Source organism: Sminthopsis crassicaudata, chromosome 1 (genome assembly GCF_048593235.1).
Source record: "Sminthopsis crassicaudata isolate SCR6 chromosome 1, ASM4859323v1, whole genome shotgun sequence".
Classification (NCBI taxonomy): Eukaryota; Metazoa; Chordata; class Mammalia; order Dasyuromorphia; family Dasyuridae; genus Sminthopsis; species Sminthopsis crassicaudata.
This window is the reverse complement of record NC_133617.1, coordinates 736,441,072-736,467,499: the sequence shown is the minus strand read 5'-3', so window position 1 is coordinate 736,467,499 and position 26,428 is coordinate 736,441,072.

Sequence of the window (26,428 nt, the reverse complement as noted above, 5' to 3'; positions counted from 1 at the left end):
ATTTGTAATTTGTTCATGCTATTTTCATGGGGAAACTGGAGAAATATGTTGGATGGTACAAGTATGAACATCCATGCAGAAGTTGCATGATCAGACCCCAAAGAAAGTGACTGACGGCTTGATCAGAAAGCCTGGCGCAATAGATAGTTAACCTTTATCCAATTATAAAAAAGCTAATTTTTCTACCTATTCAAAAGTCCATAGAACATTAAATATATAGGGTCAATAGTAGGATATTATTGACTTTTCCAGAACTTTTTCTACTTGAACTCTATTTATAAAGGTGAGAAAAATAAAATTAACAGCAACAACAGCAACAGTTGATGTTAATAAAGGACAAACTTATGTGATCTGAGTAATTCTGACTGCTACCCTGCAAAATAGGTTGTGAATATTATTCGCACCAGTTTTCAGATGAGGAAAGTGAGATTTGAGAGTGCCTCAGTAATTTGCCTAAGGCCACACAATCAGAGTTGATGAATGTCTGAGTCTGGATTTGAATTCTGACCTTCCAGTTTGCTTGGACTGTATAACCTCTAAAGCAGCTCCAATATTCGAGGATTCTTGGAATTTAATCTCTAGCGATATTTCGTGGAGGTTAAGGAGGGATGGATGAAAATGACTGTAAACATTTAGACAGAGGACATGGCTGAGATTATGACATTAAAAAGAGGTTGAAACTTTAAATCAGTGAAGGTCCTTCTCTTTAAACTCTTCTGACTATTTAATTTCTCAGTGCCCATGCCACAGCTACCAATTTATTTATGACTAACAATTTATTTATGTCTCTGAAGGAGACTCTGACAAATGGCCAGAAGGGATGTGACCAAAGAGATTTGTAGCTTTATTAGAGTCTGTCTCCTCTAGGACCTTGTTCCAGAACACCACTCCTCTTGCCCATGCCTTTTCATTCTTTCTCTCACTCCTGGCTCCTTAAGTCTATCTACAAAAGTACTCAGGTTTGCCTAATCCTGAAATTATTTTTTAAACTCTTTTAATCTGCAGAACTCTGAGAAATAGATCTGACCTTAGAGTGAAGAAGATCTAAACCGGAGTTTCTCACCTCAGACCCATATTTACTGCATGACTCTGGACAAGTCACTTGAATTACTAGGGCTCCTGGGAAATACCATAAGACTACAATTTGCATGAAAATGGCTACTTTGTATTTGGAGAAGGATTTTCTCAATGGGGATTCCTACACAAATGAAATTATATGATAGAGTTAGATAAGTAAGAGTCTCATGGCCCCATTAGATAAAAAAGATAAATAAATGATGGAGGATAGTGATAAATATGTGTATATGCGTGTGTGTATATATATATATATTTATACTTATATGCATACAAACATATACACATATGTAGGCACATACACATATGAATCTACTATTCCCATTTCTTTTCTTCCTTTCACAACTAAATTATAGGAAAAGTTGTCTGCAGCCACCTCCTCATGACCACCCAATTTTATATTTCATGCCTTATTTTCTATCTCATGTTCCCATTGCATTACTGAAACAGCTCTGTCTCTTAAGCCACAACTAAACCAATACTTCAAACATTGGTTATTTTTCTAGGTCTCATCCTTCTTGATCTTTCTATATTTTTTTCATAATTTATAGTCCCTTCTGCTGGATACTTTCCTTCATCTGTGCAAAAATTCTACACTACTATGTCTTTTTTTTTCAAATTTCCTAAACACTCCTTCATTTTTTCACTAATTTCTTATCCTCTTACCAGCTTTAAATTGTGAGTTTTCTTAAATGATCTATTCTTGAGAATGAAATTTACAAATCATGGGCCAATAAGCTTGACTTGGACTTTTTTTATTAAAGCTTTTTATTTTTCAAAACAAATGCATAAATAATTCTGCAACATTAGCCCTTGCAAAACCTCGTGTTCCAGTTTCCTCCCCCTTTTTCCACTCCCCACCCCAGATGGCAATTAGTCAAATGTAAGTTAAACATGGTAGAAATATATGTTAAATATAGCATATGCATACATATTTATACAATTATCTTGCTGTATAAGAAAAAACAAAATCAAGCAAAAAAATTATGAAGAAAATAAAATACAAGCAAACAACAAAAAGAGAGAATGCTATGTTGTTTGGCTTGGATTTTGAAACAAAGTTCTAGCCTGTGTTAAAGAATACATTAGTGAACATCTAAATAAAAACAGCTGTGATCCCAAAGTACCAGGGAGACATTATCAAAAATAAGTCATATCTGACTAACCTTATTTCCTTTGTCAACAAGGTTATTAATCTGTTAAATTAATTGGATGCTTTAGATATGATATACCTAATTTTTAGCAAGGTATTAAAAGACTTTAGAGCTATTCTTGAAAAAAAGATGAAGAGATGTGAGTTAAATGCTCATATAATTGGATAAGTTTAGCACTAATTAAATGACCATGTATAAGCATAATTGTTAATGATTCAGTGTTGATTTAGAGTTACTTCTCTACTGGAGTGCCTGAAGGCTCTCTGTGTTTTGTTGTATTGTGCAATTTTTTTGCCAGTAACTTGTAGAAAAAGTATAAATGGGATATTTATCAAGTTGCAAATGATACAAAGCTCAGAGATATAGCTAACACAATGGGAGACAAAGATGGGATCCTCTAAGATCCTAAGAAGCTAAAATATTTGAACAAATCCAGTGAAATTAACTTTCACCAGAATTATACAAATTAAGTTTATATGAACATAATTGGGGAGCAGGGAAAAAGCATATTTGGGCTAATTTCTTTTTATAAAAAAGATCTGTGGATCTCGATGGACTGCAAACTTGTTATGTGCCAGCATTGTTATCTGACAGTCAACAAAAGCTAAAGCTAGACTAACTTAGATTAAGGCTGGCATAGTTTCCTTAAATAAAAGATAGATACACTGTGCTCTGTCCAGATCGGAAAATATTTTGAGCTTATTATTCAGTTCTGGATGCCAGAGTTCAGGAAGAAGACTGAAGAAGTGGAGAGCATCAAGAAGAAATCAGCTAAGATAGGGAAGAACATCAAGTCCATGCTAGAAAGAAAAAGGACTATTTAACTTGGAGAAGACACAGGAGATATGATAACTGTTGTCAAGTCTTTTTAGGGCTTCTATATGAAAGAGAGGTTAGATTTACTCTCTTTGGTCATATAACAAGGGAGATACCTTTTCAAATGTTTTTAAAACTTTTAGAGTTTGTAGGAAAATTCTCTGGCTTTCCTCTATCTGATCAGAATGTGCTAGGAAGCAGCAGAGTTGATGTGAATAGAGAGATCTGAAGATGTAGGAGGAAGTAAAAGGCGAGTAAAGGTTTCATTTTAAGTGATATTGCATACCTTATCTCAAGAGCTGATCACTTTCCCCTTATTGGAGATCTTTGAGTTTCTACTAATGAGTTTCATCTAGCTGGATGACTCATTGAGTATCCTGTGTACTGTACATTTTGTATGATAGTCTTTGGTGAGTATAAGTGTGGCTGTTAGTGGCTACTAAGATTGGAGATTCTCCACCCCAAGAAGATCTCTGTCCTTTGCTAAAATCATTAATTCAAATGCAATAACTAATGCTTTTTGTATATGATTGCTGAATCTAAAACTACAATCAGAAATTCTAGAGACAGAGGGACCAAGGGAAGCTAAAGATAGGATTCTGACTCTGATTATTTAACTATAGCCCTTGCAATGGAGTAATAATGTACATGATCCAATGCAAAATATTATTTTGGCTATATATATATATATAGATGTATAATATATACAATACAATATAGTATATATTATATATTATACACATACGTATTCAACTGATACATAGTCAGTCATCTATATTTTTTTTCATCCATTAGAATATAAACTCATTGATGGAAAGGGAAATAGCTACCCTAAATTTTATATCTAACCTAGTAACAGCAATCAACCAATCATTCAGTATTTATGCCAGGCACTGTCCTAAGTACTGGAAACAGAAGTTCAAAAAAAGGATAATCTCTACTCTCAAAAAACTCACAATCTAACATGGGGAAGATGGAGATAAAAGTAAGTAAAAAATTTGAAAGAAGGTACACAACAGGCAGAGATATGGTGAAGGAATCAGAGAACCCCCTGTGGTAGTATAGCCAGTATAACCAGATGAGATAGATGAGGGTTTTTTTGTATGTGGTTGAAATGGAATTCCGTAAATTAAATTTTGAAATTCATGGTCCCACTCTCCAAACAAAGAGTACCAAAGTAGATGGGGTCTTACAGGATGATCAACTTATTTGGCCTGGGAGAGAAATCAATCCCAAAGTAGTACAATCAGGTAAAAGATGTACAATGTTCTGTATATAGTAGGTGCTTAAACAGGCTTTTTTTCCTGTTAAATAATGGAACACCAAAGCAAATGGAAGGTGGTATTTGCCACAATGAATCAATGTGACCCATGTTCCTAAGAAACAGACAAGCAATCATAGAATTTTGTTGGGTCTTCATAGAAACAGCTGAGTATTCCAAGAATAAATAAAATGTATTCAGTATTGAACAGTGAGTTATGATCAGTGTAGACATTTGATCCCTGTGACCTATCAAATTTATTTCCCTACCCTACCCCTCTTCCCCATGTCCCGTACTCAGACTTGTGTTATGTCTTATCATATCTCAAGTAATGGGAAAAGTCCTTTAATAATAGAATAATAGATACAATGGCAATAAATTATCTTTGATTTTGCTAGGGTGGGAATACTTTTCACTGGACTCATCCATAATTCTTCTCAAAGGGTTCTAGATATAAAGAGTTTAAGATTTTAATAGCCTAAAAATGCCTGTCACTCACAAAAATTAAGTGACTTGATCATGATCACAAAGCTATTGAGAATCACAGGAAAGATTAGAACCCAGAAAATCATTATCCCATACCTAGTACTCATCATCATAAAAGTGCAGTTGTGGAAGACATCTCAGTGATGATACAACACAATTCCTATTCCCAAAATAATTTCCACTACTTCAAAACCAATTAAGTCATCATGGACCTTTGCTTGAAGAGTCCTAGTGAAAGGGAGTTTATTACCTCCCAAGACAATTCATTCCACTTCTGGATAACTCTAATTCTTAGAAAGCTTCTCATTTTTAGGCAGCTAGATAGAACCATGGACAGACACTATGATTGGCATTAGGAATACCTAAGGTCAAATGTGACTTTAGACATTTACTAGCAAGGTGATCTAGACAAGTCATTCTCCACTTCAATTTCCTCATATGTAAAATGGGAATAATAATATATAAATAAATGTGATTATATATTATGTATACACATATATATGTATACACACACATCCACAAACACAAATACGCATATATATGTTCCCTTGCTTCTCTTTGCATTTTCCACATATTAGTCTAGATTTAGCCCTCAAGTTCCAAGCAAAATAACAACTCTTGCACAGGACTGCTTTTCAAATATTTGAAGACTGTTGTCTCCTCTATATCTTCCCTTTTCAAGATTAGCCATTCTCCATTCCTTCAAATGATCTTCTTATGGCATGAACCTGAGGCCATCTACCATCCATGTTGCCCTTCCCCAAGTGCCTGACTACTTCTAAATTTCCTTCCATTGGTCTTCCATTAAACCTTGATGTCTCTTAACGTATTTATTTTAGTCACATATTGTTTTTTTTGTAATTCTCTCCTTAATCCCTGACATAATGAAAGAAGAGCCAATTAATCAAGAGAAATTTTGTCAGGAGTAACATTTTAATGAGTTCTTCAATAATTTCTTTATATTACAATTATAAATTTGATTCTTTTTTTGGAGTACAACTTAATGAGCCTCTTATTGGTCAAAATATAAGCTCCACATTAAACTTAACTTTCACAAGCAGTCTTTTCCAGTTGGATCTCATGGGAATTTGCCAATGGTACCTTTATCCTCTAGTGTATTTTTATTTACATGTTTGTGTATTTGTATATTTATTTATTTAAATATTAACAAGGGACAAAAAGTAGCAAGTAGCATTTAAAAACAGAAAACCCTTCCCTGGAATTTCTAGAAGGGGTAACCATCATTATATTTTAATTTATCTCTAGGCCAAGAGTTTCATCTGCTGAGCTTTTGTCCCTTCCTTTCTATTCCCTTCTTTGGTCAACTCATTCTTACTAGATTTAGAGTACATCTTGAAATGGTGTTAAATATAATACCACTCATGGTTTTTATTACTTTTTGAAATCAGCCAGAACTTCATAATGTAGAAAGCAAAGCAAAAACAAGGCCCCATGAATTAGGGAGGGGACTTTCAAATTTCTCAGAGCTGGGGGAAGAGGAGGGAAGGCAAGGAGAAGGAAGCAGAGATTTCATATCTCTGTAGAATGTGAATTTATAATAGTTTATGATCTTCTGAGTATTTTTGTGCTATTTCAGTCTCATTCTGTGGAATATGATGATGATAATAATCTATATTCAATCACAAATCAACAGCAATATTGTCTTAGATACAATCATTGGATTCTTCACCAATGATTTGGTCATCAATAGCTATATGGTATGAAGCTTTCTTGGTAGTCTTACAAATTATTTCTTGCCCTTTAGGAGTTTATAGTTTAAAGAGAATGATGGGAGTAAAATCTAGAATAAAGGTAGGCCAAAATATGACAATGGGGAAATTGTAATGCTTTTGCTTCCTGACACTAATTGTAGAGAGAGTTAATACCATATGGCATACTGGTAAGGTGTCCTCTCCTCCTTTGTTTTGGAACCCTCCCCAATGCATTCTCCCTAGAAGTGATCTTATGCCACAGAAGTTGCTTCAGGAACTCTACCTTTCTTCTTGGGATGGTTTTCCAATATTCTGACTCAATGGAGGGTTATTTTAATGCAGTTTTTTTTTCCTGGACATGTTACCTGAGATGGAAAACTCAGTATACCTCTGCATGTTCATTACAGCTCAGACTTTCTGGTAGTGGAAAGCAAGAAGACAATCAAGGAGTTTTCCTGACCAGATTTGCTTAGGTCAAAGCAAACTAGCCTCTCCTTGAAGACTTTTTGGAAGAAAGGTTATTTCCAGGCCTTGCTGAACTATGAAAAAGATTTCTCAGTTCACCTACATTTTATGAGACTGAATAATATAATGCATTTGTATTGTTCCAGAATCTCTGAAAGATAAGCACTATTAAAAAAAAAACTAATGCACTACTCTTTTGATTGATATTCTGTGAATTTCAGAAGTATTCCTGTAATTCTGACCACTGTTCCATTATTCAGCTAAACTTTGCTTTTTCTGATTTTGTGGATGTGGTTAATATCTAACTGTAATTGACATGGGCTATAATTTTAGGGAAAATGTAAAATATAAAGTCATCTGATCACTGAGAAGCATAATAGATTTCCACACTGAAGTGTCCTTGGGATTGATTAGCTTTGCTTTGCAAGGCTTGTTAAAGGTGAAGTTTCTTCTCTCTTCTCCATAGTCAAATAGGTTTAGTTATTTCAATGAGACTTTTAAAAATGGAAATATAAAACTCAAGACCAGTCTTAACCCTTGAGTCCACTCTCCTTGTTTGGATGTATTTGTCAGGTTTGATGCCATCTTTTATTTTGTGATTAATTTGAAATAGGAATTTTTCTTTCTTTTTAATTCCTTGAGGATGTGTATCCCAGAGATATCTATTTGCAATTTTGAGACCCAGGCTTCTAGGCTCTGTCACTGCCAATTTCCCCAGGACTGCTGTGAGGATAGTACTTGGCAAAATTTATAAATAGGTACTGGCATTTTTGAGAGGATTATTATTGCTTCACGGTTTACTGTGCTTTTTGTTTACAATAGATATGGAATAAATACACCACAGTGCCCACAAAACTGGTGTCAGAAAACCCTGGGTTCAAGGTTTGCTTCTGATCTATGCTGGCTGTAGCTTTGGGCAAACCAATTAAACTCTTTTTACCTAAAAAAATCCTCACTAAAATTCTGTTGCTAGCGAGTATCTAGTTTACATTGGTCAAGGAAATTTTCTCACCAAGGAGTTCCCAACACTGGTAAAACCCTAGGTCAATACTTTTGCTATTGTTATTTAGTTGTTTCAGTCATGTCTGATTCTTCATGAAACCATTTTGGATTTTTTTTTTGGCAAACGTGGAATTGGTTTCTTATTTCCTTATTCAGATATTTTTTACAGATAAAGAAAACAGGTTAAATGACTTGCCCAGGGTCACACAGTTAATAAGTATCTGATGTCAAATTTGAACTTAGAAAGAGAAGTTTAGGGGCAGCTAGGTGGTACAGTGGATAGAGCACCAGCCCTGAATTCAGGAGGACCCAAATTCAAATCTGGTCTCAGACACTTAACACTTCCTAGCTGTGTGACCCTGGGCAAGTCACTTAACCTCAGAAAAAAAAAAGAGAGAGAGAGAGAGAGAGAGAGAGAGAGAGAGAGAGAGAGAGAGAGAGAGAGAGAGAGAGAGAGAGAGAGAGAAGTCTTTCTGACTTTAAACCTGGCACTCTATTCCCTGTGCCATCTAGCTGCCCAAAGGCCCTCACCTCCCTCATCTAAAGAAAGGTGAAATCTCAATGACTTGATCATTTGACTCAATATTTATTAGCTACTAATTGCATGGCACTGTATTGGATGCTAGAAATACTAACATTATCACCACTGTACACACACACACACACACACACACACACACACACACACACACAAAAACACATCCTCTGCCTTCAAAGAATTTGCATTCTTCTTAAAAGAGACAGTATGTTCCCAGATAAATATATGGATAGAAATATCTGCAAAGTAATTTTAAGAAAGAGATGGGAGCAGAGCAGAGCACAAGCTTTAACAACTGGAGAAAATTAGGAAAAGTATGAATTATGTTCTGAATGATACTATCAATTCTAAGATACAGGGAGAGGGAAGAGAAGCATTCCAGGTCTAAGAAACAAATATTAGTGCAAAAGTAGAATAAAAGAAACTAGAGTGTTACATGTGGGGGATGGCCAGTAGACCAAATTCGATTAGAGAGTTGGTGAAAAAGAGTTGAATAACTCTAGAAGCAGATTATGGAGGATTTTCCATGCTATCTTGAGAATTCTGTGTACAGTGAAGTGGATTGGCTTCCCTGCTCTATTTCCCTTCCCCATACCCACTTAGGATGCTGAGAACTAGATGACCTTAGTAATGGCTCCCAACTGTAGATTTCAGGTCCCAGGACCTTAAGTTTCTTAACTCCCAGCACAATGCTCTTTCTAATGTGGCGCATTGACTTTAAACAGTTCCATTACATTGACATGCAAAAAATCCAGCACAGGAATACCTAAACTCATTGACACCTCATGTCATTCATTTGTGTTGAATCAATGTGAGTCAATTCAATTCTAACATTCATTTAATTATATTTTATATGATTATTTTCACAATTTGCATCAATTTTAGAGTTCTTAGACTAATTTTTCTCATTGGATCACAACCCTGTGAAATAAATGTAGCAAATTTTATCTTTCCTTTTATACTGATGGGGAAAGAATTGAGAGTCCATAGTATCTGAGTCATGCAGAAAGCCACTTCACTCTAATTAATGATCCAGCTAAAAAACAGAACCAGGAGGCAGTGGGGCATGTGTGGAGGGGAGAACACTGCTTGACTTGGATCTGGGAGATCTGGTTAGAATCCTTCCTGAGATGCTTTCCAGCTGGGTAAGCACAGGGGTCATCCGCTTAAGCATTATCTCCACAGCTATAAAATGGGAAAATAGCATCTATTTTCTTGTGCTGCTTCCCTCACCAATGATTTCTTCTAAGGAAAATGTTTCATGAACTGGGTTTATTTTTATTACTGTCTCCCTCTTTCCCCCCCCCAAGAAAAAAAATTGACTTTTCTCATTCTTTGTTCCAATTATATTGCTATGAGCATCTTGCTACATCAGAATAATCACTAAACAGGTGCCAAATTTACATTATTAACCCAGATCTGATCAGGTGACTCACTCAAATATCTTTGATATTTTCCTGTTGCCTTTGAATAAAATACATGTGACAGTCCCTCTGAGCTTCCCTCGTATATAGCTCATACTCACACTCACAGATTTCAAATTGATAATTGTGTGGTAGTTATACTGGTGAAGGAAGATGCTCATAATAATATACTTGGGACAAACAGAAAAAAGGGAGTTTTGAGGAGAAAAAGATAAGGATCAAAAAGAATACCACTTTATGAAATATTTTATTTAGAAGAAATCACAAGTAAGGGAGTCAGTGCAACAAATATTTACTTATTTCCCATTTTACAGTTGTGAAGATAAAGGTTAAGTGAATGGCCTCTGTTCTCCATTGACTGGAAAGTGTTTCAATCTGGAGTCAATCCAGGCTTCCCAGTTCCAATCAATAGCATTCTGCCCAATCATAAATATCCCATCTATGTTACTAACTAGAGGAGGGACTTTGTGCAAAGTATAAACTCTCCAAATCCTTAATTTCCCATCAGTGAAGCAGAAAAGATAAAATTGCCACACTTATTCCATAGGGTTCTGATCCAGTAAGAAAAATTGTTTTTAAAAAAAACAGGATCCAAATTATTAAAATAATCATAATATCTGTGGAATGAATGTAAGAATTAAATTGATCTGATAAAAGTAGAAGTATCATGCTGAATTTTTTGCATGTCAGCCAAATGGAACTGCTTGAGTGACAGAGTGGGACAGTGACAAGATCATTGTCTTGGGGGTCAAGAGAAATAGGATCTCGGGGACCAAAGATCTAGAATTGGAGGGGAATCTCTGAGGTAACTTCATTCAAGCCCCTCTTTACACTCTGATCCAAGAGAGTTCAAGTAAATTGCTTAAGGTCACATTGAAATAAGAGGCAGTCACTATTCCCATTCAGGTTATCAGTTCATAGGTTCACATAATTAAATCCATAAAAATCCTCCCAGATCATGTAGTCCAGTCCTTTCATTTAGCAGATGAAGAAACATGTCTCAATAGGAGAAATAAGTTCTCCTAGGGGATTGAGGTAGCAAGTGTCCAAACTGGGATCCTCAAACTGAGATACAATGTGGTACAATGAAATGAACATTAGAATTCAAATTAGAAAATGTGGGTTTGAAACTCAGATCTTTTATTGATTATCATGTGATTTAGGACAAATCATTTAGTTTCACTAGGAATCACTTTTTTTTTCATTTGAAAAATGAGGTGTTAATTTAGCTATGCCCATAGGTCCCTGCCAGGGTTAATTCTATGATGGGTTATCCCATGACTTCAAATCAATTAAAGCAGATCTTTTGTCTGTTGTTATTTCACTCCATCCAATGGTTTTCAAATATTTTTTGCAATTACCCTAAGGTCCTTTATCACTTCAACATTTAAGATACTGAAAATTTCAATACTTGGTGAAGATTGATGACCTCCAAGGGACCTTTATGATAAAAATTCTGTGATTCTCAAAAAGACAATGGCCATGTGTGTAGTAAGGCTGTCCCTTCCAGAAAAAGATTCTGCCACAAACTGCCAGATTTGGAAGACAGGATATCAATCTTGCAGAAAAACTGGCCTTGATCTTCACACCTTTTGGTAAAATGTGCCTTGGACTATAGTCAGATCCATACTTAGGATTCTAGATTTAGAGCATGGAAAGCATCAAGTCTAACTCTTTCATTTTACAGGTGTGTAAACTGAGGTTCATAAAGGATAAATGACTCAAGTTCATTAGTTCTCTTCTAGACTTCTGTTTGGTTCATGCTGAAAACACATTCTGAGCATTCGTTCTGGAGTCACATAATAAGGTTACAGATAACTACAAAAGACCTATCGTTGTGATAATTGGCTTTGTTGGATTAATAATTGCTCTCTTAATGGTTAACCTTTCTATCCAGTCATGATACACAGGGCTATGTGGTTTAAATCAATACGTATTAATAATGGTGATGGACACACATATTTTTCATTCAATTTCTTTGCCCAATAGTCCATAACACACTCAGTGTTATTGACAACATGTTTCCAATGGGCCATAATTAATGAAGTACAAAGAGTAGAGTATCCATCTACCAGGAAACACACATTAAGAAAGGAAATAGCATTGTGCGGGGAAAAAAAAGCCCATGGGGACTATTGAAAAGAAGGCTGACACAGAGGATGACACAGGGAGACAAAGACAGAAAGAGATAGAGAGAGACAGAGAAGAAGGGAAGGAGGGAGGGAGGGAAGGAAAAAGTGAGAGAGAGAAAGAGAAAAGACAGAAAGACACACAGAGAGAGACAGAGACAGGGAAGGAAGGAGAAAGGGATGGAGAGAGAGAGAGAGAGAGAGAGAGAGAGAGAGAGAGAGAGAGAGAGAGAGAGAGAGAGAGAGAGAGAGAGAGAGAGAGAGAGAGCGCTGGAAGAAATCTTAAAACAGTCTAGTCCACTCCTCTCCTTTTTAAGTGAGGTCACACAGGTAGAACTCTCCAGAGGTAGAATCTCATTATGCCAGAGTCAGCACTCTTTCTACTGTATGTGTATTATAATAATGTTTTTTATTTTCAAAATATATGCAAAGATAGTTTTCAACATCCATCCTTGCAAAACCTTGTGCTCCAAAATTTTTTATTATAATAATGTTTTTTATTTTCAAAATATATGCAAAGATAGTTTTCAACATCCATCCTTGCAAAACCTTGTGCTTCTTGAGCCTCAGTTTCCTCATCTGTAACAGAAAGGGCTGATCTAGGTGATTTCTGAGTTTCTTTCAGACTCCAAACCTTTGTTCCTATGTCCTTCTTTTCCCTTGATTGCAAGCGAGGAAGTGATTTGGAGCTATTTCCTCCCATGTTTGTACATCTTTCAGTCCTCAGTGAGAACTGGAAATGGTGCAGGGGGCCCCACTGGGTGGATGGAAGGCTGGTATGAGGCTCTTAATGATTTGGTTTGTAGCTGGGTTCCTCCAGATAGCATACAGAGAAGATTCTGAAAGCTTTCCTGTGTTCTTGTTGCTAGGAAACATCTTCTCTGAGAGCCACATTAACAATGCAGTATGGAGAGCCAGAGTGGGAGCCGGGAATTAAAATGCCTTAGAATCCATTTTACCTTTGGAAATTAATTGCAAGCTCAGACAAGCCAAGCCTCTTTGGCTGATCAGGTTTTGTTTATTTTTGCAGTTTAATGAAGAGGTGTTCCACAAAGAGTTGAGGAATGTGGCAGCAGGGGAAAAGCAACTAGCTAGCTCTCCATTCCTTCCCCCTTTCTCATTCTCCATCAGGGGGATGAGGGAAAAGGGAGTAACCACCCATTACATCAATTCTTAAACTCTCTTAAATGGTCAACAGGAAAATGTAGAGGTCTCTAATTTCTATTTGTAAAGATGACATTTATCTCCGTATCCCTAAGTTTGGGGTTATTCTTGAACCAAAGTCAAGTTTTTTTCCTCCCTGTGTCAGCCCCTACCTCCCTAAAAATCTTGAGAGAGAAACCCAAAAGATTGAAATGAGGGAAAAGCTATACCTGAGATGAATGTCATTTGGTCAACCACATAATCTGATGATTTATTCAGATAAAGATATTGATTAGCTTAGGCACTAGATATGGCCACAGCAATAGAGATATGGAGATGACTATGTCTTCACGCATTTATTATATTATGTTTCTCTCTGTGTGTATGTCTGACAAGTAGCTCAGTGTAATACATAAAGCCTGCCTTGGAGCCAAGAAGACCTAGTTCAATTTACCCTCTGACACATACTGGCTATATAATTCTGGACTGTTTTCCTTTTTTATTATAATAATGTTTTTTATTTTCAAAATATATGCAAAGATAGTTTTCAACATCCATCCTTGCAAAACCTTGTGCTCCAAATTCTTCTCCCTCCCTTATCCTATCCCCTCTTCCAAACAAAAAGCAATGCAATATATGTCAAACATGTGCAAATCTTCTACTCATATTTCCACATTTGGTATGTTGCACTAGGAAAGTCAGATCAAAAAGGGAAAAAAGAGAAAGAAAAAAAAAGCAAGTAAACAACAACAACAAAAAAAGAATATGTTGTGATCCACATTCAGTTCCCATTGTCCTCTCTTTGGATGCAGATGGCTCTCTCCATCAAAGTCTATTGGAATTGGCCTTATCTCATTGTTGAAAAGAGCTACATCCATTACAATTGATCATTGAATAACCTTGCTGTTGCTGTGTACAATGTTCTCTTGGTTCCACTCACTTCACTCAACATCAGTTCATAGAAATCTCTCCACACCTTTCTGAAATCATCCTGCTGACCATTTCTAATAGAACAATAATATTCCATAATATTCATATACTACAGCTTATTCAGCCATTCCCCAACTTATAGGTATCCATGCAGTTTCCAGTTCCTTGCCACTATAACAAGGGCTGCTACAAATGTTTTTGGACATGTGGTGGACTGTTTTTTAAGGAAAAAGAACAAGCCTAATTGTCTATTGTTTATCAGGCATTCTGCTATGAGCTTTATAAATATTATCTCATTTGAATTTCACAACAATCTTGGTAAGAATTAAGTTTTGTGGTTTTTATTTTCTTCATTTCATATGTGAAAAAATAAAGTAGATTAAGATGAAGTGGAGGGCACTTAACTAGTAAGTCCCTGAAGTTGAATTTGGACTCAGGTCTTCCTGATTCCAGATCCAGTGCTCTATCAACTGTACCACCTTGTTGTTGCTAATTCTTCATGACCCAAAGACCATAACACACTCAATATTGTCCCTGGGCTTTTCTCGACAGATATTGAAATGGTTTGCCATTTCATTGTCTTGCTTATTTTATACACGAGGAAACTAAGGCAAAAAGGTTAAGTGACTTGCCCAGGGTCATCCAGATTTGAATTCTGATCATCCTAGCTCTAGACCCAGGGCTCTGTTGCCTCCTACTACCTGGCTAGATAATAAATTATACAGTATATATCATTCTTCTCCAGTAGAGAGGGCTTTTCTGCATGGGGAAAATGAAAGCACCTATCTAATCCTTACAGGAGAAACTTCAAGGAAATATATTTGTTTTAGAAAGCATACTGTCTAAACACAATATACAATGAATATAAATCCCCTGAAGGTTATCATCTATAATTCACCTCAGTTTCCTCAACTGTAAGTATCTCTCACATAGAGTTGTGAGAATCATATGAGACATTTGGAAGGCACTTAGTGCCTGACACATGGTAGGCACTCAATAACTGTTTCTTCTTCCTTTCCTATTTATTTTACATGGATTTTCTATATACCTGTTTATGTACATGTTTCTTCCCCTATTAAAATGGAAGAGAAGGCTGAATAAGTTATAGTATATGAATGTTATGGAATATTATTGTTCTATTAAAAAAAGATCATCAGGATGATTTCAGAAAGACCTGGAGAGACTTACAGGAACTGATGCTGAGTGAAATGAACAAAACCAGGAGATCATTGTACAGTGCAACAATAAGATTATACAATGAACAAATCTGATGGATGTGTCACTTTTCAATAGCAAGGTGATTCAGACCAATTCCAATGGGCTGGTGATGGAGAGAGCCAACTGCACCCAAAGAGAGACTGTGGGGACTAAGTGTGGATCAGAGCATAGTATTTTCCCCATTTTTGTTGTTATTTGCTTGCTTTTTGCTTTCTTTCTCATTTTTCCCTTTTTGATCTGATTTTTCTTGTGCAGCATTTTAAATGTAGAAATATAAAAAAGGAAGCTCTTCGAGGGCAGGGATTTTTGTTGCTTTTTCTTTGTATCCTCTGCTTAGCACAATGCTGGACACATGGTAAGTGGCAAATAGATGGCTAATAAATAGGCGAGTAAGTATGTAAATATACTGTGTATTTATACATATATTCATACAGATGCATGTGTACATTAATATATAATAGCTTTGCCTCTTTATTAAATCTTTATTAGCACACATACATTTATATCTGCACATATGCTTTCATTTGTATGGTTTTCTCTATATATTTGTGTGTGTGTCTCAAACATAGCATCATTTGCTTTTACCTTCTATTCTTGAATTTTGTTGAACCTCTTAATCAAAATAGAAATGTGGGACAATGAAAAGAGTAGATTTGGATTCAAAGAATTTGAATTCAAAACTTTCTTCTTTTACTTCTTAGTTTTGTGATCTTGGACAAGTAATTTAATGGCCTTGGGCCAAACTCTTTTCTTCCAAGGAAATTTGGGGGATTTAAATCACTACTCAATCTTTTAGTTTTATTTTTTTGAAGGAGGCTTTACTATAATAAATATTCACATGACTTTTTCATTATCCAATCCAAGATCCATCAAATGGCAGATCACGTTTCTATTTCAGTTGAATCATTGAAACGTTACAAGGGATTCTTGGAATCCCCAGTCATAAATATAATGACCCCTTTGTCGGCCCTCATCTCTGTGATGTGATCTGTCTGGGCCATGTCCATGCAATAATCTTATCCCCACTTTGCCATAATCTAATGTGTATATGTATGTATGTATATAGACAGAGACAGAGAAAAAAGAGAGAAAACATATATGTGTTTGCAGATGTACGTATGTTCCATATCTAATCTCACCCACCACCACCATCATACTCACAGCTCATTTGGGAGCCTTCTATTCATGACATGTGTCTGATCCTTTAGGCCAGCCAGCAACAGACTGTTAACATTCTTGACTTTCAGAACTGAATCCTATTTGGACCTATCATTGGAGCTGTCCAAACAGGAAGGGAGATGCTCATAGCATACATTTATGCTGGATATTGCAAAAATAAATGTTCTTCAAAACTTACTCCAAGTCAGTATATAAGGGCTGAGAGGACTTGAAGTAAGCAGACTGGAGTTAGAGTGTGCGCAAACTTGATCTCAGACTCCAAACTCCAGAGAGATCCTTGAGAAAGCTAGCCAGGACATTACGCTTTTCCCCTCAAGAAGCTTCCTTGAGATCTAGGGTTGGGCGAACAGAAAGTAGGAATAAAACCTAAATCTGTGATTGTTTCAGGTTAGTCAGTTATCCAAATGAAGAAACTTCCTGCCAATGCAGATTAGTATCTTCTCTACAATCTACAGATTCAGAAATTCAGAAAATTCCCTAAAGACCTACCCAGGATTCCATAGTTGGTATCTTTCACAGACAAAACATGGACCCAAGTCATTTTGTGTTTTGGTTCTGAAACCAGATTTTTATTCAATAATACATCTCCAACCAATAAACAACTATAGATTGGCAAAGTCTATTTAAAGAGATGTTAAAGAGAGGGAGCTGATGGAGATTATTATGAGAGGGTTGACATATAAATCCCATACTTCCTTTATGTGTTCTGTTGAAGTTAAACCATTTTAGATGAACTGCAAGAGGGTCACGTCTTAGCAAACCCTTCACTGAAATCTCAGGAATCGGGCAAGGTAGGAGATGGAACTTGAAATGAACCTTGTGGGCAGCTCAGGATGCTGAAAGGCCAGGAGGGAGAGCCTTCTAGTCAGAGGGATGAGACTGTACAAAGGCAGGAAGAGAGGGCATGAAATCGGAAGATGGCAGAACAACAAATGGGCAAGTTTATCTGGAAAATAGAAGGTCCAATGAGGAGTCACTGTCAAAGAGACGAGTGGCAGTCGAACACTGACCTTCCCCAGATGCCTGAGTCATTCACATTTAAAATGGGACATAAGCAAGAGCCTCTTGGAGGAATTTTATCCTCAGCCACTTATAAGGGAACAACAGCTGAGACTCTCAGAGGGAGATGAAGTGTCTTGCCTGGATTGAACTCAGATATTCCTATCTTTGAGTCCAGCACTCTATGTGCTAACCACTAAATTGATTAAGAGGTGGTTTTGAGGTCTTTGGCCTGGCCTCTGCTTATTCTTAGATGTTCCAGGGATCTCTTTGGGACCTTCTGCTCTCCTTACATTTTTTTCTTTCTTGGCAATGTCCCCAGTTCCCATGGGTTCCACTAGAAACTCCATACAAATAAATAAATGCTGTGATTCAGTGTGATTCTTATCCCATCTTTGATATAACTTTGTTCTTTAATCCTGTGGGCCCTCTCTGTCTCTCTGTCTGTCTCTCTATCTCTGTCTCTCTCTGTGCTTGTGTTTCGCTCTTTGTCTCTCTCTGTCTCTCTGTGTCTATCTCTCTGTGTCTGTCTCTCTCTCTGTTTCTCTGTCTCTGTGTCTCTGTCTCTCTCTGTGTATTCTCAGCATATAACACAGTTCCAGGCACATAATAAGCACTTAACAAATGCTGGGTATCTGCCTTCCCATATTTAGATGCAAGGCATGGACACCCAGCCACCCTCCTAAGTGGAGAAGTAACCTACATTCGTGAGATCATAGATGAATCCGAATCTCCAAGGGAAGAAGACAATCAGTGACTCAATATATATGAAGAAAGAGAGGGAGGAAGAGGGAAAAAGAGAAAGGTAATGGCTTCGGAGAAGACAGCGCCACTCAAGGCTTGCAATTAGGCTCCACAAAGAGAGACTCTTTCTTCCTTGCCCACTTAAATGATTCTAGATGAGTGGCCTCCTAAATGGAGGCTTTCTAAAGGAAGAAAAGACCTTGTTCCAGTCTGAATATAATGAAGTCAGCCATGGGAAAGCCCAGCATGGTACCTGGCCTGAGAATTCTCCATTTTGTGGCCCAGATTTGGTCTTTCTCCTGATCCCATAGCGCCTCAGTGAAACAGAAGCCATGTTGACTATGAAGTGAGACATTGAACCCAAACGTGTATCTGTGTGATTGTGCCATGGGCACATAGTCTTGGGGGGCACAGGGGAAACACCCTGACTTACCACCTTAGCAAAGCCACTGGGAAATCACAGGGAGAAATGAAGCTCTAACTGGACACAGCAACCAGTTTACTGACTAGATCATGGAACTAAGAAAACAAATGGCTGGTGAGCATAATAAGTGGGGCCACGAGTGAGCCTCCTAATCCACTTAAGGAGCTTAGAAAATAAAGCTTTTGTTTGGCATTTCGATTACGTATTTTTTATAGATGTGAACATCGGGAAAAGGAACTCATCAGAAAAAGATAGATAGCCTAGTTTATGAGCTTCAAATTCTTTTTCCTTCTGGAACAGTCTCAGTCATGGGATGCCATTATAAGTCTGAAGACTGTGTAAACCTAGAGGGAGACAGAGCTCATCAGAAAGGAAAAGTGCCTTACAGCATTTTCTGGTTTCTTCCTTTTTTTGCATTTTTTTGTGGAGTAAGATAAAGACTGTCCTATACTGGGTATATACCATCAGCTTGAGTGCTTGAGTGCTTGTGTGGAACCTAAGACTCTTTTTAAGTATAGATGTTGAGATCCAGATATAATCCTTGAAATTACAAATTCTTGATTGTGGCAGAGCACCAGGGCTGAAGTTAGGAGGACCTGAGTTCAAATCTGCTCAAACACTTCCTAACTGTGTGACCCTAGACAAGTCACTTAACCCAATTGCCTCAGGGGGAAAAAAAGAAAAAAGAAAGAAAGAAATTCATAGGGAAGAACCCTGGCCAGGAGAGGTTGGGCCAAAGATAGGATTTGTGAACCGGATTTGAGAATGAATCTGGCTCATGTATTCCTGAAGTTTGGGAATTCTGAAGTTACTTATAGATGAAAATTGGGGGAAAAATACTCATTTGAAAATCAGGTCTAATCAACTAGCATTGTTAAATGTCTACAATCAGTTAGCAAGCATTAAATGCCCGTTGTGTTCTAAGTACTGTGCTAAACACTGTGGGTACAAATAAGGAAACAAAACTATTGTCTGCTCTCAAGGATTTCGGAAAGGACATTTCCTTGGCCAAAGTCAGGAATAAATAGAAAGGTTGAATCCTTTAGTCATTCAGGAGCCGCAGCCATCACGTCTGTCTACAGACCACAGAAGACAGATCTGCTGTCCAGAAAATGAATCCAAAACTTTCCTGACTAAATATCTGCAACTGAAAAGTTGCTCTTTGAAAGATGAGATAGAAAATGGCAATCCTGATGAAGATTAAATGAACTCAGGCAGAAACCTGAGCTGAATTTGGGGAAGATGATTAGTGAAGGGGTATACGCCGGTGAGAAACAAATCGGCTGTTTGCCTCCTTGCCATTATCCATGTGTTACTAAGAAGGGGACCAATTCCCACCTGAGAGCGCTCTAATTAAAAGGTCTTCTTGAATAAGAGTTGGGATGCTAGGAAGAGACAATAAATTAACCGATGCAAGTTCCTGGCGTTGTATTAGTTTCATTAACAACTCAATGATATTTTTTCCCTATGATACATGAGAGCTCATTAGAGTAGCATGGAGGGATCTGTCGACCAGGGCCAGGAGGCCCATTATGTTCCTATTTTGGATTTTTTTTTTTTTTACATCCAGGTAAAGTCTCAGCTAACAGAAACTGGAGGCATTCTATACACTTTTAATTAACCTTACTCAGGTATTTGCTTTTTCCCACAGCTGGACAGTCTCTCCTGTAGGTCAGAGCTGACACAATGATGAGGAGCTTTGCCCAAGCTGGGTTTTCTCCCAGAATGCATGCCCATGGCTCTTGTTACCAGGTGCCTTGGTAATGGTGACCAGCTTCTGAGTCTGGGCTGCCCAATGCTGTGAAGGCCAGCTGGGAAAGAGTCATTCAGACCCCTAAGAGTAGACCCCCAAAGACCTGGTGCTCAGAGGTCAGTCCTCCATATTAACAGAACTCAGGGCTGAGGCTGAGCTGCACTCAGGCCTGGAGGCCTGTGGGGAGGCACTGCTGAGCAAAGCAGTTCTTATTTGCTGTGCATTTTCTTTGTTCACCTAATAGGGAAGGATTTGGAGGGAACCATCCTGGTCAGCTTTTGGGAGTGATCAATACGGCCCGGAGGGGCCACCAAGGAGGGCAGGAGGGGGATTTCAAATGGCAAGCCAAACTGCTCTGTCAAATAGAGTCGCTCTGAGTTGGCAGGGAATGGGCAAATGGAAGCTATAAATTCTTTATCACTTCCAGGTTCCAGTATTTTATGACTGTCTTCATTGCTAAAAGTAATTTGCTAATGGTGATTCCAGACTGGGGTTGGTGGAGAGAAGAAGAAGTGGAGAGAGAGGGGGAGAGTGAGAGGAAGAGAGACTGGAGGAGAGATAGAGGGGGGGAGAGGGAGAGGGGAGGGGAGGGGAGGAGAAGGGAGGGGAGAGAGGTAGAGAGAGAGAGAGGTATAGAGAGAGGGAGAGAGAGGGAGAGAGAGGAGAGAGAGAGAGAGAGAGAGAGAGAGAGAGAGAGAGAGAGAGAGAGAGAGAGAGAGAGACAAGGAGAGATAGGGAGAAGAAGAAGGAGGAGGAGGAAAAGAGAGAGAGGGGAGGAGAGGGAAGGAAGGAGAGAGAGAGAGAGACAGGGACAGAGAGAAAAAGAGAGACAGAGAGAGGGGGAAGAGAGAGAGAGAAAGAGATAATGAGTCAGAGAGAGAAGAAGGGGGAAGGAAGGGAAGGAGGGGGAGAGAGAGAGAGAGAGAGAGAGAGAGAGAGAGAGAGAGAGAGAGAGAAAAGAAGAAGAAGAAGAAGAAGAAGAAGAAGAAGAAGAAGAAGAAGGAGGAGGAGGAGGAGGAGGAGGAGGAGGAGGAGGAGGAGGAGGAGGAGGAGGAGGAGGAGGAGGAGGAGGAGGAGGAGGAGGAGGAGGAGGAGGAGGAGGAGGAGGAGGAGGAGGAGGAGGAGGAGGAGGAAAAGAAGAAAGGAGAACAAGAAGAAGAAAAACAAGAAGAAGGAGGAAGAAGAAAAGGAAGAAAAGGGAGGGAAGGAGAAAAAGAGAGAAAGAGAATTAAAATACTAAACTCATGATTGGTAATATATAAAATTTGAATCAAATTAGACATATTACTCAATGTAGACAAAAACTCTTCCACTACATCCAGTGTCCAACCTCAGTGCTCTGCTGAGGCAGACCCAGGGGACCTATGTCACCACAGAGATTTGCTCAAAATCACTGAAAATTAGAAGGTCCACATGGGCAGTAGGTATTTAAAACAGGATTTGAAGCTGGGACTTCTCTGGGTGCAGAGGCAGACTTCCAAATGTTGGGTATTTTTAACAAGTGCTTATTTGTAATGGAGTGAATTAACTGGCATCTTCCTGTTGCTGATTGAAGCCCTTCTATACACCAGAAGGCCATTTTTGTATTCTGCCATCACAAACAAAAAAGGAAAAGGAAAGAAAAGAAAAAAATCTTTTGCCAATGGCCCTTTCTGTTAGTTCTTAAATGACATAGTCTGTTGGCCCTTTCTGTTAGTTCTTAAATGGCTTTGTCATTGCCTGTCCTGTACTTGAAACTTTTCCAGCCTGGTAGGATCCCCTAGAGCCCCCAATCTGTTAACATAATTTTATCTGCCATTTAGAGTGTTTTAAGGCTTGTAAAGGGCCCTGCATGCAGTTGCTGATTTGTGCTTCATGCTAACCTCTCATGCAGATAAGGAAGCTTTAATACCCCCATTTCATAGATTAGGAAACTAAGGCTCAGATAGTGACTTGCCCAGGGTTCACACAGGTAGGAAGTGTCAAAGAGAGGATCTGTCATCAGGTCTTTCTGATCCCAAGGCCAGGACTCTACCCAGCAAACCCCACTGTTTTGAGAAATGCAGTCACCTTCATGCTATCCCAGAATGTCAGAATAGGAGTTTAATGTGAGAATCCTGTTCTATAATAAGCAATATATTTCTTTTGATGCAAATGTCTATATTTACCAGTCAACTCTTCTGTGACCAAAGGCCCAGAATACACATGATCCTTGGAGCAGGGGGAGGGTCCTTCTAGAGCTAATGTTTGCTACAAGCAAAATGGCCACAGTAGCCTCCTAGCTGAGCTCTCTCCCCCATTTGCCATCAGAGGTAAGTGCCCATGCTCTTGTCGGCTCTCTCAAGGTGACATTTGGGGATTAGGAAGAACAGCTTAGCTCAAAATGTGATGTTTTTTCATCTTTCCTTTTGATGAATAACGGTTGATTATCTCCACTGAAGGGAAACTCACCAATGCAAGAGGAGAGTAATTGGAGAGCATTTAGTTCTACAAACCATTCAATTCAAGATAGAGCTTGTGAGTGAAATAAACGCTGTCCCAATTCCTGTCAAATCATCCAAGAATGAGGAATACAGACCCTTGCTGCAAGGACATGGCTAGATCTCAAGTTCAGGGATCCTAGGATCATTTAAGGTAGAAGGAACTTTAAGGAACCGTTGAGGGAAAGTGAAGAATAAGGATATTGGATGATTTGACCATGATTTTACAGCTGGAAGTGCCTGAGCTGGGATTTGAATCCAGGGTTTTTTTGTTTTGTTTTGTTTTGTTTTGTTTTTTGTTTTGTTTTGTTTTGTTTTTTGACTCCGTGTCCTAATCCACACACCATATTATCTTTCATAGGATCATTGACATAGAGATTATAGATCTCAGAGGCACTTATGGCTGTAGGATCATAGACATGGCATCTAAGGTCCTTATTCCTCACTTTCTCCATCAGTGAAATATGGGGGCCTCGAAATTTCCTTCTAACTTTACGTGATCTTAGATCCCTGAAGTTGAGATCTAGCTAAGTCCCTACAGTAAGACATGGCAGGGTCTGTATTCCTCATTTTTGATGATCTGAAAGGACTCCCCTCATATGATAGATGTCAAGACTGAAAATAGATCTTCTGACTGAAGAGCCATGGTCATCCCTAACCTAGGAATTTTCTGGAGTCCAAAAATGATTCAGAAAAGAAATAACAAGCAGACTATACACAAGCAATTTCTAATAATGTCTCTTGTCACTGGAGATCCTCCTAGGAAGTGAGAGTCACACATCCTCATATACACTTACACCAGAAATATTGAACCATCATTTAGAAAGCTCCCAAGTAAGAGTGTGAATCGAGCAACCCCAGAAGTATTTGTAATGTAGAATAACATTATTTCATATCAAAATTGTTTTGTAAAAAAGTACACCTATCATTTCTAGCTGCTGACTTGAGGTGAATGATCTGTATAAAAATAGGAATTATTTTCCGTTAAGAAAAATGGTGATTAAATCTGGATTTTATGTATTAGTCATTAATCTTTTTATTTAAATGCAAATTATTCATTTCAACTACCAGTTAAAGACATACCAAATAAAATACAACTTTGATCTCCTGATTTCTCTTACATAGAAGGATTTTTTTAAAAAATCATTTGTACTTAGGTTACATAGCTTCCCTGAATGGTTCTTATTTCAGATAATGTTCTCATCTCTAAAAACAAAGTGTAATTATTGATAGAAAATTGAATATTTGTTTCTGGAATATAGATATGTATGTATATATATATATATATATATATATATATGTGTGTGTGTGTGTGTGTGTATTTATATATATGTGTGTATATATATATGTATATATGTCTATATATGTCTATATGTCTATATATGTGTATATATGTCTATATACATATATATGTGTATATATATATATGTATGTGTGTGTGTATATATATATATATATACGTGTATATATATATATACGTATATATATATATATATATATATATATATTTAGGATATCAAAGCTGGTAAGTGTCTCTGTGTTGGGAAGGAAGTGTCACTATGTTCTTGAAAGAGGAATCCAAGATATAACTCGATGGAAACACGTGTTTTAATATACAAATGATAAAACAACTGATACTTGGAAAAATGGAAACCAATTGTCTAAAATGGCAGAAACTCTCCTGTGGTTGAGCAAATGATTTCCAAAGAAAATAATAATGTTTCTTGCAGTAGGAAGACTACCCAGCAAGGGCTCAGGATTTAAAGAATGTTCAGGTTTGCCCTTTGTGATGGGTTGCACAGAGCATGCACAATGATTCTTTATGTGGTTCTAATCTAACATGTTGAACTCTGGAATGCTGTTTCCAGAACTGTGAGATGACAAAGTTTCCTAATTAACCTTGGAACCAGAGGAATCAATGACTCAGGAAATGCTCTGCTAGAATAGACTGTACATATAAAATGGATAACTTGTGGATCTTTTATTCTCTGACCTTCTGGGTGTGGATAAGGGTGACTGACCCTTTCTCCTGCCAGATTCCCATATGCCTGTCAGCCAACTCTGCTTTTATTTCTTCAGTATTCATTTTTCCTAGGTTTAAATGAATGAAATGGGAGTGCCCAGAAGAAGCATCTGAAGAAAGATTTGGAAACAATTACCCAGGAATCATGGTAGTCTCAGAGATTGTAGTTCACCATGGCAAAAAAAAGTACCAGCTAGTGACTCTAAAAAGGCACCAATTCTTGTAGCCTAGAAAAGAGTCACATCTAAGGGAAATTTCATAAGGATTCAAAGAAGGGAGAAAAAGACTCCCAGAGCCAAGGTTATGGAAATGTTTTCCTACCCTATGTCTTCCTTATTGATGTGCTACCTGCTTATGACCTCTTTTAGCTCTCTTTTCATAAGGACCTTGGGTCCTCCACTTGGGGAGAGTGATCCTGTACCAACTGCTCTTACTCTACTTTCTTAGCATTTTTAAAGGTAAAGGTGTTCAGCTGGATGGATAATAATGGAAAACATCCTGGTGGGAGCCCAGGCTCTATAGGGATAGAAGCTTCATCCCTTAAAGCTACCCCCAGAACTTTTGAGGACAATATAGTTACTCACATCTGGGGACCCAATCTGAGAGTGCAAAGGAAGTACAGGGAGGGAGCTCAGAGGGGTTCCATACTCTGAATGGGGAATGATTAAATAATTTTCTTAGTCTTATTTATTCCTTAAAAAGCAATAGAAAATAGATGAAAGCTAATAGCAGGGAAGACGTTCATCTAGTTCAGAAGTATCCAATATGTGGTCCACAGTGTTAATATGTGGTTTTCCAAGACATTACGCGGCCCATAGGAATCCTTATGATACAGTTTAGTGGTCCCCATTTCTATTTGGATTTGACACCATTGTTCTGCTTTAACATTTTCATTTTATAAATGATAGAAACTAAGACCCAGAGTGGTCACAAGTTTCTCAGCTCCCATAATTATGCAAGGCAAGTTGAAGAGTCAAGATTTGAACCTAGATCCTCTGACTCCAAATTCAGTCCTTCTTCTGCAACACTACATAAAACTATACAGGCCAAAGAGTAAGTAGACAAGTAAAAGATAGCATAGCCAGTAGAAGGCAATGCTTTTTACTATGATTATTAGTGTTTGGATGATGATGATGATGATGACGATGATGATGATGATGATGATGATGATAATGATGATGATGATAATGATGATGATGATGATATTCCTTAGTGACTTACCTATGATTAAGATAAAATGGCCAGGAAGTAGGAAAGTATCTGGTAAGTTAAAGAATTAAAATAAAGAAGTATAAGGTAAATTTTGGAAAGGGTCTCTCCTATAATAATACACATTTCTTTAACATGTTAGGTACAAGGGTGGTTTAACACTGGGCATTTGGTCTTAAAACTTTATTACCCATGTCCATTATAAGATTTGGTTATATTAAAGGTTTTAGTCTATTATATCCTACCTATTTGACTCATCAGAATCTGTCTTAAAGTAATATAATTA